We start from the raw sequence: 14873 nt of genomic DNA on the forward strand, positions 1-14873 counted from the left end.
TAGCCATTAATGGCCCAGATGTCAAAGTCAGAGCAGCTTTAGTAGGAAAAAAAAGAAACCTCAGGAGACCAGAAAACAAATATTTTAGTAAACTGCTACTGAATATCAGAGGCCAAAACTAAAAATACTTATAAATGACGTTGAAATTGGAAGGTATGGTAGAAACTGGAGCAGATATAACAACAATTTCATCGAAATCTTGGCTTCCAGACTGGACTCTTCAGGAGGTAAATATTCAGTTTCAAGGAGTTGGAACTTTATCTCAGGTAAAACAAATTTGAGATGGCTTAAGTGCATAGGGCCAGAAGGTCAATAGGAAAATTAAAACTGTATGTGACTAATATAGCCATGAATTTACAGGGATGTGATTTGTTGCAGCAATAAAAAACACAGATTAATATTTCTTCAATTTCAGAAATATATGATTAAATAAAGAGAATTATACCTTGCTGGGGATTTCAAACTGCTCCTGAAAGAAAATAAAGAGAAGATTCCATCTATCATCTAGGATATGAGCTAAGTTTACAGAAAATTCAACCATAGAAAGAACAATTCCGGGGTTGGGGATTTAGCTCAGTGGTAGAGCACTTGCCTAGCAAAAAGAAGGCCCTGGGTTGGTCCTCAGCTCGGGGAAAAAAAAAAAAAAAAAAAAAAAGAAAGAAAAGAAAAGAAAAGAAAGAAAGAAAGGACAATTCCGAAGAGATTCATACAAACTCTTGATGATTTTCCAAAGTGGCTGGGAGATATTAACTGGCTAAAGTCCACAACTAGTCTAACTACTCAAGAGCTAAACAACTTATTTCAAACCTTACAAGATGATAAGGACGTAAATGGCAAGAAAATCATCAGCTGAGGCTGAGAGAGAATTGGTTCTGATAGGAAAGGAATTATGAGATGCACGTGTGGATTTCTTGGATCCCGAGTTGGATGGTATGTTGGTTATTTTGCCTTCTACTCATTCTCCCACAGGGATTCTTACATAAAGAGAAGATAGTATCTTAGAATGGAATTTTTAGCCCACAGAGTTAAAATTTAAAGACCTGGGCTGGAGAGATGGCTCAGAGGTTAAGAGCACTTTACTGCTCTTCCCAAGGTTCTGAGTTCAAATCCCAGCAATCACATGGTGGCTCACAACCATCTCTAATGGGATCCGATGCCCTCTTCTGGTGTGTCTGAAGATAGCTACAGTGTAGTCATACATGAAATAAATAAATCTTAAAAAAATAAAGACCTGTGCTTCTGAATTGATTCAGATAGGAAAAAAAAAGGAGAGACTTCATCAGTTACCAGGAATAGAACCAGCAGACATTGTGGGACATCTTACAAATGCTGAAATTTGGCTCATTAGGGGCAGAAAATGAACACTGGCCAAGAGCTTGCAATAATCTTTTGGGAGAGATTAATAACAAATATCCCTAAAGTAAGATACTTCAGTTTATAAAAGGAACTAATTGAATTCTCCTTCATATAGTAAAAGGGAGACCAATTTCTGGAGCTCCTACATTCTATACTGAGGCAAATAAATCTAGGAAGCCAAGTCATTAAGTCAGGAAAAATAAAGTTACTCAAAGTCCTTATGATGCAGTTAAAAAAAAAAGTCAGAGCTATGTATCATTCTTAAGGTATTATTAAAATTTTTCTGAACCTCTCAATATAGTTACTAATTCTAAATATGCAAAAAGGGTTGTTTTACATAGAGAAACTATGGAACTTATTCCAGATAATTCAGAATTAATTTCGTTATTTATTCAACTACAAAAAGGAATTAGAAATAAAAACCACACATTATACATATAAAACATCAGGTTTCACAAGGTCTATCTAGCACAAGGTAATGATGAAATTAATCAGTTATCAAAAGGAAATATGTTGGAAGCCTCAGAATTTCGTAAGAATCACAGTGTTAACAGCAAATGTTTGAAGATTTTTCTATCACTTGGCAACAAGCCAAGGGAAAAAGACAATGTTCTACTTCTTTGTAAAACCAAACTCCACTGCCTGCAGGAAGTAACCCAAAAGGTACCCTGAGAAAAATGAAATTTGGCAAATGTGTTTCATTTTGCAGTTTGGAAAATTAAAGTATATACATCATAAAACAGACACATATTCAGGATTTCGATGGTAACTGGTTTAAGTTCTAAAAATGGTGATTCTGTAATTACACACTTACTAGAAATTAGGACTATTATGGGGATACCTGTATAAATTAAGATTGACAATGCTCCAACATATATCTCTAATAAAATGAAACTGGTCTTTTTTGTTTTTGGGGTTTTCTTTCCTTTCCTTTTTTTTTTTTTTTTGCTTACTACAACATAAAGCATATTACAGGCACATAATACAATTCATAGGACAAACAATTGTAGACAGATCTAATCATTCTTTAAGAGATGCTTAACACATAGAAAGAGATAACAAAGACCCCTGGAGATAGATTACATAGTACTTTATTAAATTTATATTTTTAATTGCTAATGAGCAAAAAACAACAGCTACTGAAAAACAATGGATTGTGGGAATAACTGCTTAAATAAACCAGTCTATATATTATAGGGATGTCATAATTTCAGAATGGAACAAAGAAAATTTTGTTTCCATAGGAGAAGAAAAGCTGTGGATTCCATCAAAATGAATACAGTAGATTTGAGCAGGAAAGATTGACTGAAGAAAGGAAGACCTTCTGAAACCATGTGCTGACATGACCACCACTAACTAAGGAAGAAAGAGGCCCAGGAAAAATGACAGTACAGTTGGTATTAGAGAAACACACTCACACACGTACGCACGCACGCTCGCTCGCTCACTCACTCACTCACTCACTCACTCACTCACTTCATGGAAACAGCTAGGGAGTTGACTGAGGAAGGAGAGGCCATACTCTCTCTGACGAGACCTTGAAATGCAGCAAACCTGTGCCTAGTTATGATGTCATTTTTAGCTACACAGAATAAAAAGGATGATTTAGATATCAACAGAATTAGCAATGCTCACACTCAAGGAAACAGATACATGCTGACCACTGTTGTCTACAGAGCAGGCTATATTATTATCTGTATAACAACTTAAATAGAAAGGATTTCTTGGTGTGCTATTACAAAAACAGGAAATTTTTTTAAGGTTTTAAATAAATTCAGAGTATCACTACAGTTCAAATTTGTTGTTTTCTAAAGAGTACAATGAAATGGGGTAAAATATTCGAGCAGGGAGGTGGTAACACACACACTTTTAATTCCAGCACTCAGGCAGATATCTCTGTGAATTCTAGACCATTGTGGTCTGAACAATGAAGTCAGGCTGGGATACTCTGCTGATAAGAAAAAGCCACTTGCAAACAGCAGTCTGAAATCTAAAACGACTTTCTTTTAAAGGTACTATGTAGGTTTCTCCTTAATAAATAGTAGTGTCCTAAATGATCTAAAAGATAAATACACATCACTCTGAAATTTACATATCTCAAGAGAAAGGGGAATGTAAGCCTATTTATTCACATACTAAAAGGTGTGTTTAGAATTTCAAGCATCAAAATTTTAATTTAAAAGATACTGCTTTTTTGTTGCTAAAAAACTTTTGCCCTAGGAAAGATATAGCCGGCTAGTCAACTGAGAGGACCCAGAACTAGAATGAGTGCAAGGTTTTTGCTTTTATCTTTCCCAGAAAAGAAAAGTATCCACTTAAGAAGTGCTGAGATCACTGAACAAGAAAAACATGGAAAGAAAATGATGGATCAAGAAAAGATACTCAAACAAAAGAAGTAAAACTGGTGACATAAAAAGTGATACTGTTAAACTTGTTAACTGTATGGGATGTTAATTATCAGCTTGGCAATACAGAGTACAAATACCTTTTGTTAGAGGAGATAAATTAACGCACGTTATAGGGACAGTGTGACAGTTCCCCCAAATTGTGCCTATATTGTAGACTACCAGTTAAAATTGGGAGGGCTGCAGCACAGCTCAGTAGCAAAGTGCTAACCTGCCATTCATTCCAGAGACTCTGGTTTCACTCTCCAACCCTGTAAAATTACAGGATCGTCCCGGAGGTGGGCGGACAGCAATGGGCTGGAAAGGCAGATGGCTCCTCAGTTAAGAGCATCTCTGCTCTTTTAGAGTTTGGTTCCCAGGACCCCTTCTGCAGCTGCCTGGAACTCCTGCTCCAAGGGACCTGGCAGCCTCTTCTGGCCTCATAGGCACCCACAGACACATGGTAAACAGTCACACATGATTTTAAAACCAATATAAAATCTTCTAAACAAAACTAACAAAAGAACACAAACTGAGTTCTTGTAGTTTACTATTCCTAGACAGACAATCTGACCCCTGTCAAAAGTGTGCCTTTTATTCTTTACAAGTAGCTCTTAATAGTTTACTACTACTCTGGCTGGACAGCATGTCACCATAACATTTCTCTAAGATATTAGTTATCCAAGTGAATATTCCAGAGGGGGGAGATCTTAACTCTTTTCCTATATAAAACAATTGGATATTAAAAAAATTTCAGTGAGACAGGTGTGGTTCACCTGTAATCCTAGCACAGAAACAGGATGACTATCAAAATTTTAAGGCCAGTTTATCTACAGAAGGACCCTGTCTCAAAACAAAAGGACAGTCAAGACTGTTATCCTTATTTTCTTTAAGGAATAGCCTTAGAAAAGCAATTTAGATGGGGTTCTAGAAGTGACAATAATGGTAATAAAGCTGTGTAATTTCTACTGCTGCTACTTTTAAAAATAATGGCTTTTATGTGATGGGTGTTCTGGCTGCATGTACACAGTGTCTGCAGAAGCCAAAAGGTAGCATCAGATCCCCTGCAGCTGGTGTTAAAGACCTTTGTGAACTGCTTTACAGGTCCTGGGAATTGAGTCCAGGTCCTCTGAAAGAGTAGCCAGCATTCTTAATCATTGAGCCATCTCTCCAGCCCTTACCCTTGCTACTTTTATGTTTTAAGTTGACATACATTTATTTAGTAAAACTATGATATGGAAGTGTGATACATTCTTATGTCAGCACTTGAGGGGTAGATGCAAAAGGATAAAGAATTTGAAGTCAACTTAGGCTATATCTCCTCAGATTTGTGGCTCTACATCTCAATTACGTGCTTACCCAATAGATACTGTTTGACTCATATGCTTGTTCCCACAAACTCATGAAAAGAATTGGGATGACCAAGTAAACCTTATTCCAAGCACACATATGGAAGACTCACAAAAGTCTACAATGCCAGCTTCAGGGGATCTTGACATCTTCTCTGGCCTCCGAGGGCATCAAGCATACATATGAGCAGACATACATTAAGACAAAACAACCACCAATCACTATGTATGTGTATATATGCGTACACATATATACATACATACACACACATAATTATCATAAAAGATTTTGAAAGGAGATAACCTGCATGGCTGATCAATGCTAGTCCTAGAAGCAACCGTCGAAGTAAAACTCTCGGGGCTAGAGTTCTGAGGAGATGACTTAGTGGTTAAGAGAGCCTGCTGCTCATGCCAAAGAGGGCCACAAGGAGACACCCTGATGTAGAAATCCTCCCCAAATACATGACTCTGCACTTCCTTCTAGGTTGTACACCAGATGTTGATGTTAAGTCTCTACTGCTAAGGCACACTTTAGTCCCAGCTCTTGGGAGGCAGAGGCAGGTGAATGAATAATCATTGAATTCCAGGACAGCCAGAGCTACATAGAGAGACAATGTTGTTAACAACAACAACAACAACAACAACAACAACAACAACAACAAAGCAAAAAATGCCACTTCTGATGACACCACACACTAGGATTCCAAGACATGGAGAAATGAAGCATTCTTCCCTTTCTGACTAGCTTTTTTAAGTGCCAGAAAGTGCTATGCAGGATGCTTGGGGTTGGGAGAAGGGTGTGGAATCAAAGGTCTCACGGAGCTGTGAACCCTAGAACTTCCATGTTAACCTGCATGGGAGGATGCCCAACTGCAATAATGGCATGACTGTTATGAGGGCAACCAACTGCTTTCTGTTAAGAGGAAATCCATACCTCCTAATACTGGAAACCTGGTCAAAGTCCCATGCTTGTTAGGTGTGACCTTTTTATACTAAGGAAAAGTCAAATGAACCTCTGCATAAAGGATTAAAGTTACTTATTTGAGGTAAGTTCTTTCTAGCCCTGGCTGCCCTTGGTTGGATCTGTGGTGACTGATCTTCGCCCCTTGGCCTCACACCTGCTAGGTTTTACAGATGTGAGCCATCATATCCAGTGAGTAAACTGGATGGTGGTCCTTTAAGCTGAGCACTTGTATTTATTCTCAGACCTTGGGAAGCAAAGGCAGGCAGATCTCTGTAAGTTTAAGAGCAGCCAGGTCTACACAGTAAGACTCTGTCTCAAAACAAAATAAGCCAAACCCCAAACATCCATGCTTGGGGAAGTCATATATCCAAGGGGGTTGGAAGCACTTATGGCTTCTAAATATCCTGTTTATACACAGAGACAAATGCTACTCTTAAACCTTAATCAAAGCAGACTCTGTAGTGAACCATGGTAAATACAGACTCATGGCTGTCAAACAAACTAAGTGTCTTAGTTAGGGTTTTACTGCTGTTAACAGATTATCATGACCAAGGCCACTCTTATAAGGACAACACTGAATTGGGGCTGGCTTACAGGTTCAGAGGTTCAGTCCAGTATCATAGGCAGGAACAAGGCAGCATCTAGGTAGGCATGGTGCAATGGGAACAGAGCTCTAAATCTTTATCTGAAGGCTGCTAGCAGAATACTGGATTCCAGGCAGCTAGGAATAGGTATTAAAGCCCACACCCACAGTGACACACCTATTCCAACAGGGCCACACCTCCTAATGGTGCCACTCCTTGGCCCAAGCATATACAAACCATCACACTAAGTATAAATGATGGACAAGGATTCAGACCTAAACAAATTTTTATCACCTACTCTAAGCTTCAGTAACATCAAGGAAAAGGAAGCAGAAAATTCAAGAGCTAGAAAACAGAAATCCCACAAAATGTCATCTTCTAGCCATTCAATCAGAAACTCAATGCAGTTACTGTGGTTACTGCTATTGATCCTGTATCAGACTAGCCTTATCAACCAAGAATGGGGGTAGACCTCATGAGCCCTATTCTTCCTGCTACTATTTGCTACTGACAATTCTAGAATGTATTATGTATAGGTAAAAAAAAAAAAATTATGTAAGAACAAAATTAACTAAAACACAAAACAAAACCATTGGGCTGGTGAGATGGTTTTAAGCAGGAAAAGGTGCTTGCTGCCAAGCCTGATTTCACTCCTGAGACGACATTATAGGAGGAAATTCTAAATGGAAGACATTGGGCATGCAAAAACACTAAATCATTTCCCCCCAAGACACAAGGTATCTCTGTATAGCTCTGGCTGTTCTGGAACTCACTCTGTAGACATCCAACTCACAGAGATCCTCGTACCTCTGCCTTGGATTAAAGGACCACCATCCAGTTTACAAGCAAAATTTTTACTTGCTGGCTATGATGGCTCACATCTGTAAAACTAGCAGGTGTGAGGTTGAGACGAGACCAGTCACCACCGATCCAACCATCAAGCCCAGCCTGGGCTAGAAAGAACTTACCTCAAGAAACTTTAACCCTTTATGCAGAAGCTCATTTCACTTTTCCTTAGTATAAAAAGATTACATTTTGATCTAAACGTTTTCCTTTAACTCTATAATACACCAAAAAGATAAAAAAAATTGCAAGTGAAGTCTGGAACTTAAAACTTGTCTCAGAATTGAGTACCAGAATTTTCTTCATTCATATTCTCACTCATTCAAGCCTAAGTCTTAGGTCTTATTTCCAGAATTATGCAAAACTCTGAACATAGGTGGTTACAAAAATCTATTCAAGGATCATTAGATGGCTCAGCAGGTTACAAAGGTGCTTGCCATCCAAATGACCTGAGTTTGAGCCCTGGAACTCACTGGAGAAAACTTCAAAAAAAACCTCCCTCTAACTTCTCTTCACACCCACTGTGACTCTCAAGTCCACACATGAACACAAATACATAATGTAAAAAGCACTCAATCATTTAAAAAATAAAAATAAATACTATAAATATCACACGGTAGGTTGAACACATGGATTCAACCAGTTGCAGATGAGAAAAACTGCTAGTTTTTTTTTCATTATCCCCATAAACTATCTAATGTGATTAACTTTTACAGCATTTAGGTTGTATTAGGTATTACTATCTAGAGAGAACTAAAAAAATCACCAAGCTGTATACAGATTATATAAAAAAGCTGTATTGGCCACTTTATTAAGGGACTTTAGTAGAACCTTTGGGTAAGGAGGGCTACTGGAGCTAGAGTGATGGTCAGCAGCTCAAACCACTGACAACACCCACATTTAACTAGCTGACTCTAGTCTCAGAAGATCCAACTCTGTTTTCTGGCCTCAAAGAGTACCAGGGACTCATGCAGTACACGCACGCACACACACAGACACACACAGACACACACACACACACACACAAAGTACAATTAAATTTTAAGAACTCCTGTATAAGACAACTTAACAGGGCTGGAGAGTTGGCTCAGTGGTGCTTGGTTCTCTTGCAGAGAACCTGGATTCCCTTCCTGGCACCCACCTGGCAGCTCACATCTGTAACTTCAATTCCAGGGAATCTGACACACTCTTCTGGCATCTATGAGCACCAGACACATATGTGTTATACATACATACATACATACATGACCCAGCACTCAAGAGGCAGAGGTCACCCAAGGTTACACAGTGAGAGTCTGTCTCAAAAACAAACAAATAGGATTCATGTTATACCTGCATTACCTTTCCAGGAAGCAACCCCTTTGAGACAAACTACTATGAGACTCCACCTTACCTGCAACCTAATAAAGTCTCCCAAGTTTCATAGATAGTGAGTTTCCTTATGATGATCATAGGCAAGTAACTCTCAAGGTGCTTTATTATGAATAGCAACAGCATAAACTCAAGTATTTGTGACAAAGCAACTCACTGAAAAGGTTCCTCCATCTTTATTCTTGCTGAGGTTACTTTATGTTTGACAAGAATTTGATCTCCTTGAGGTAAAGCCCAGTGGAAAATCACTAAACTCTATTCTAGGAACCTGAGGTCAAGATACCTCAGCTAATTTATCCCTGCTCACCAGAAAGATGGACATTCTACCTCCTTATGTTCTGACTGGACCAATGGAAAATATAAGAGGAGCTAGAGAAAAAGGTTTTCCCCAGAGGGGAGGCCAGGATGCTAACTCTACTAAACCTGGTCTTTTCTCTCCCCATCATACAGAGAGTGCCTCTGGGGAGGCCAGTCAGGCTCTGTCTGGGCTATGAAACCATCATTCATTATCCCCTTGAGGGAAATATGAGGACCATGTTACAGACCAGAGGAAGGAAGGAGGAGGAAAGGGAAGTAGTCCCCCCTTCTCTCCATCGATGATTTATATTATAATTGGAGCAGCCAAAACCCTTCCTTTTCGGAGAGGCCCCAAGCCCTTATCAGCCTATTGAAGACTTTTTATACACATCAGCTGACTTGCAATGATTGCCAAGAGCTCCTGGCCACCCTGTTTACGGCCAAGGATACCCAAATCCGGCTGGATAGAAATTAGCTCTGGGACTGAGTGGCAGGATACTTCCCAACACAAAGACCCAAACAGAGTGAACCTTCCCATCTACCCAACCCAGTTGAGACTCTAATATCAATAAATATAAGGATGCACTGGACACTTCTTGCCAAACATCACTGGGAAGATTAAAAGTGGTAGCCAGAAAACCTACCAACTTTGCCAAGCCAAGTCGGAACACTCACAGACCTGATAATGAATTGCCTGCTGAGTTCTGGAAAATGTCTGTGAGATGTATCATGTGTTTACTCCATAAACCCAGATGCCCCTGAAAAACAGAGAGCCACTAATATTCTTTGTCACATAGTCTACTCCAGACATAAGGAGAAAGCTGCAGAAATTAGAAGGATTTGAAGGAATGAGTAAGCCTCAACTTTTGGAAATTATTTAGAAAGTTTACAGAGCAACCTGCTACAGTATGTAGATGATCTCATAGCTTTGACCACTGAAGAAGAGGAAGATAGAGTCAAAAGAAGGCCTTTGGGAATCCCTCCAAGCCCCAGGGTACAAAGTCTTAGCCAAAAAGGTTCAACTATGCTTCCCCCTCAGGTCACATACCTAGGCTACAACCTAGAGGAAGAAAATGTCCTATGATTGTATTCAGCCATTCTGCCAATCACTGAAAAAACAGGTGTGGAAACTCCTGGGGGCAGTTAGATATTGCTGGTTATGGAAGAGATTTGCTTAGTTAGCTAGCCAAACCCTTCTATGCCAGGGTGTACAAAGCCTTTGGAATGGACTGAGACTAAGCAGAGGGCTTTCTTCAAAGCCTTGAAAAGAGCCCTGGTATCTTCTCTGGTCCTTCTTCATATTACTAAGCCATTTAACTTGTATGTGGATGAAGTCAGAGGCATTCCCAAGGGGTCCTCACACAACCCTGAGATTCTGGAAAAGACTGGTGGCTTATCTGTCCAATAGACTTGACCCAGTCACAGTCAGATGGACGGCATGAATAAAGGCCATAGTTGCCTCCATCTTGCTGGTAAAAGAAGCTGACAAATTAACATCAAGGCAACTATTCCTGGCAGCTCTTTTGAGGTCCTCTTGAGGGGGATACCTGAGAAATGGATGTCTAATGTCTGGTGTGGGATGAGGAGACTCAATACCAAGTCCTGCTTCTGGAGCAACCCCACATTTGGTTCCACAAGATGCCAGCCCTCAACCCTGCAAAGCCTACTGCAGGACGATGATCTCATGGAACCTCTGCATGACTGTCTTGCAGTTACTGACCTTGTCTACCAAGAATGATCTAACGCCTCACTGGTGATACCAAATGAAGTATGGAAGTAGTTTTGTTCAAGATGGAATCAGGTATGCAGGAGTAGTGATCCAAGATAAGATTATCTAAGCACAATCTTTTGTAGAGGAATTTTAATCCAGCAACATGGCTGCTCTGACTGGAATACAGACACACCTCTGAGTTCAAGGCCACCCTGCTATAGAGCAAGTTTCCAGGAAAGAAAAGCTCAGGCCCAGGCATGGTGGTACATGCCTTTAATCCCAGCACTCAGAAGACAGAGGCATGCAGATCTCTTGAGTTCTAGTCAGTCAGTTCAGTGAGTACAGTTTAGTTGAGCTGGGAGTTCAGTGAGTCAGCAGAGTTGAGTTCATGCAAACAATCAGAGAATAAGTAGGCAAAACTACCAGACTTAGTTTTGAGGTCAAGCAGAGCAATTCAGTGAAAAGGTGAGAAAAGACAGATTGAATCAGTCAGCTTGGAGAGGAGTTTAAGCCAGAACAGCGTGGAGTTGAACCAGTCTGCTAGAGTTCAAAAGGAAGTAGAAAGGGTGGGCTTATGAGCAGTAAGTCTAAGTTGATGGTCAAGTAGAATGATATATTACTTTTACAGTATTTAGACAGGAGAACCTCACTTCAATGAGCTGAGATTTTAGCTTTGACCCACTGTACTGGGGGAAAGACAACACTATCATCAGATATACTGCTCAGCAACAAGCTTTCACCATGGGCTTATACAGGGAAAGAGAACTGCCAACCTCAGCAGGAAAAGTAATCAAAGACAGAAGGAATCTTAGCCACACTAGAAGCTTACCTGGTTCCCCAAGAGGATGGCCAATATTCACTGGAAAGGGTTTTAAAAGGGGATCCCCAAAGGTCGGAGTTAACTAGGGTCACTTGGGAAGTAGCCCTAGAATTAGTGGGGCCTCTCCAAGTTCTGGTAGCCCTGACACAGCCCAATTGACAGAATCACTTAGAAGACATTGCAGGGGAGGCTGACTGGGAAAGAGAACTAGCCACACAGGATAAAACACAGATGCTGCTGGATAGCAGGCCATCCTCTCCATGAGCCATAGAAGGTGAATAGTTACAGATCTCCACCAAGCCACAGATCTAGGAGCCAAGAAAACGGTTGAACTCCTCAGACCCAAGTATTATGTCACAAATTTGAAGTTCTAATTAAAGATACCACCTTTAGATATTCCACCTGTTCCGAGGGAAGCCCCAACCAAGGAAAAAGATCCTACAAGGGATCCAGGCTTGAGGAAATGGCCTGGAGTGAAGTTGGGAGTTGGACTTTACTGAAATAAAGTCTATAAATATTTGCTGGTGTTTGTAGACATCTTAGGATGAGGGGAGACCTACCCAAACTGAACAGAGTCCTCTGATATAGTTAAGAAACTTCAATTACTTAGTTTTGAACTGTCTCTAGCTTTGGGGTCCAGCTGCCTTCGTGAATGCCATTTTATTTCCTCAGACAAAGGGATGGGATGGGAGCCATATCCAAGTTTTAGCAATGCATGGCCTGAACTGAGCCAGAGCATTTCTAATTCCCTAGGCCTAAGCCTGGAAGCTTCTTGCCTCTATTCAATCTAATCTTCTGTAAGCCTGGGCCTTGAAACCTTCAGGTTCCAGCCTCTGTCTGCTATCCCGCCTATAATGTTTCAGCCTCTGAGACCTACTGATGAATACATGCATCCTTTCTAGCTTTTTCTGAACTCTGGATAGCTGCTAGTTCAACTCAGCTCTTCTAGCTTAAATCCCTTTCTAAGCTGACTGATTCAAATTGGCTTCTCTTGGCTTCTGACTGAATTTCTCTGCTTGAAAAGACTGCCTCTAAACTTCATAAACTTAAGTACACTGATCTGAAATGAATTCAATCCCCTCTCCCTCACTGCTCTTTAAGTAGCCTTTCTTTCCTGTCTCTTCTTGTGAGAGTTAGGTGTATCCAATTTCTGACTCATTCTGTCATTCTTTCTCTGATTTGTCACTTTGTCTGCTTCTCAATTAGAGGTCATTGTTTAGGATAAAGATGTGTCTGTATTCCAGCCAGAAGGACTGAAGGTGCTTGGTGTGTCTACATTTCAGCTGGATCTTATCCTTGGATGTGATTACTCCCTTGCCAGAGACCCATGTTGCTGGATTAAAATTCCTCTACAACAGCTGAAGTGTTTCAAATTCTGACAAAGATATTAATTGGAAATTGCATTGAACGTATAGACCTGAGCCCAGGTCAGGCAAAAAGGATGAATAAAACTCTTTAGGAAACTCTGATCAAATTGCTACTGGAAAATGGCAAAAATTAGGCCAACATCCTCTCCTGCTCAGGACCCAATGTACTCCTTACAGGAGGGGATTACTCCTTTTTGAAATTATGTTTGGGAGACCTCCAAGCTATCCCCCTTTCCCCCAAGCAAAAATGTCTAATCATTCCCTACTCAAGTCCTCACAGGCTTAGCAGGAACTTGCCACAGCATTGACCAGATTGTGAGAGAAACCCAGCCCTCTCCCACCTCTGATCCAGCTAACAGTTGAACGCTGCATTCTCAACTACATGGCCGATATATCAAATAGAAAATAAAGTTAGTTAAGGTTCTGATCATTAGAACCAAAAATACCCCTAGAACAGCACAAGTCATCTATTTGACTCTTGCCCATAGAACCAATTAGGTAATATGATACTGCAAGACAGTGTGGAGGTTCCTCTATCATATTTTTGCTGAGACCATTTTAGGTTTGACTAAAGTTTGGTTTCCTTGATGGGGAATCTTGTAGAAAATTACCAAAATCTAAGAACCCAAAGTCAAGATGCTCTAGCTAATTTAGCTTAGCTTCTGTTAAACTGCTTGCTTGCACAAAACTTCTTGCTTGCAACTACAAGGCAAAAGGCAAGATAAGAGGATGTGACTCTGAAAGCCCCTTGCAGAGCAGTGGTGCTCACACCTTTAATCCCAGCACTAGGGAGCCAGAGGCAGGCGGATCTCTGTGACTTCTATGCCAGCCTGGTCTACAGAGCATGCTCCAGGAGCCAGAGCTGTTACATAGAGAAACACTTATCTCAAAAACAAAACAAGCAAACCCAAACCAAAAAACCGAAACAACAAAACCCAAAAAACAAAACCAAAAATCAAAAGACAAAAAAGCCCCTTTCCTCTAAAGGTCTAAGGTTCTTAATCTTGGTGCTGCCACTTTTAACACACACTTCCTTATGTTGTGGTGACCCCCAACTATAAATTATTTTCTTTGGTACATCATAATGGTAATTTTGCTACTGTTAAGAATCATAGTATAAACATCTAGTATGCAGAATATCAGATATTCGACCTCAGTGAAAGGTTCATTCCACACTCCACAAGGGGTCTGGACCTACAGGTTGAAAACCACTGGCTTACATTTGCATCCTTGATACCTGAGTGTAATCCAGGGGGCTGGAATACTTTCATTTGGCTATAGCTGAGTGGTCTCCTTCTGGTGGGCTTTCCCTGTGGTGCTTCCCGTAACAATACAGACCCGTGGAAAATAGTTTCCTATGTTTAAAGACTGCTGTAAGATAGAGCTAAGTGGTTCTAAGTCAACAATCCAAGCCAGTAATTGCATCCTGACCTAAAGTAATTACTTAACAAATTAATTCAAAGCAGTTATTCCCTTAAAAGAGATGCTAAAAGTGACTGGCCAGCAGGTGTGATGGCTCCTGCCTGTTATCTTTACTCTAAAAAGGCTGAGACTGGAAGATTGCTAGTTGTGGACAAGTCTGGGCTGCTACATAAGTCAAACAAAACATACACACAAACAAAAAAACCCACTAAGCAATAGAAAAAGACTTGCGGTTACTATTTTAAAGACGCAAATTTGCCCAAATATTTGCATTATTAAAAGTTAAAAACTTCAAGCGTTCTCCCAGAAATAATTACTGCACTTCAAATCACTTTAAATGCTTCAAACCTGTTAACATAAGCAATGGAAACTACCTGTCAAAAACTAATTACCCGATAACGCCAC

The 14873-nt window shown here is 40.2% G+C and overlaps 1 protein-coding gene across 2 annotated transcripts in view; it reads right to left on the reverse strand.

Annotated features, from left to right (window-relative positions):
• Trim24 (tripartite motif containing 24) overlaps positions 1 to 14873 on the reverse strand; it is a 118426-nt gene that overhangs the window by 102324 nt on the left and 1229 nt on the right. The window lies entirely within an intron of this gene.

Source organism: Rattus rattus, chromosome 6, assembly GCF_011064425.1.
Source record: "Rattus rattus isolate New Zealand chromosome 6, Rrattus_CSIRO_v1, whole genome shotgun sequence".
In the NCBI taxonomy this organism is placed as follows: Eukaryota; Metazoa; Chordata; class Mammalia; order Rodentia; family Muridae; genus Rattus; species Rattus rattus.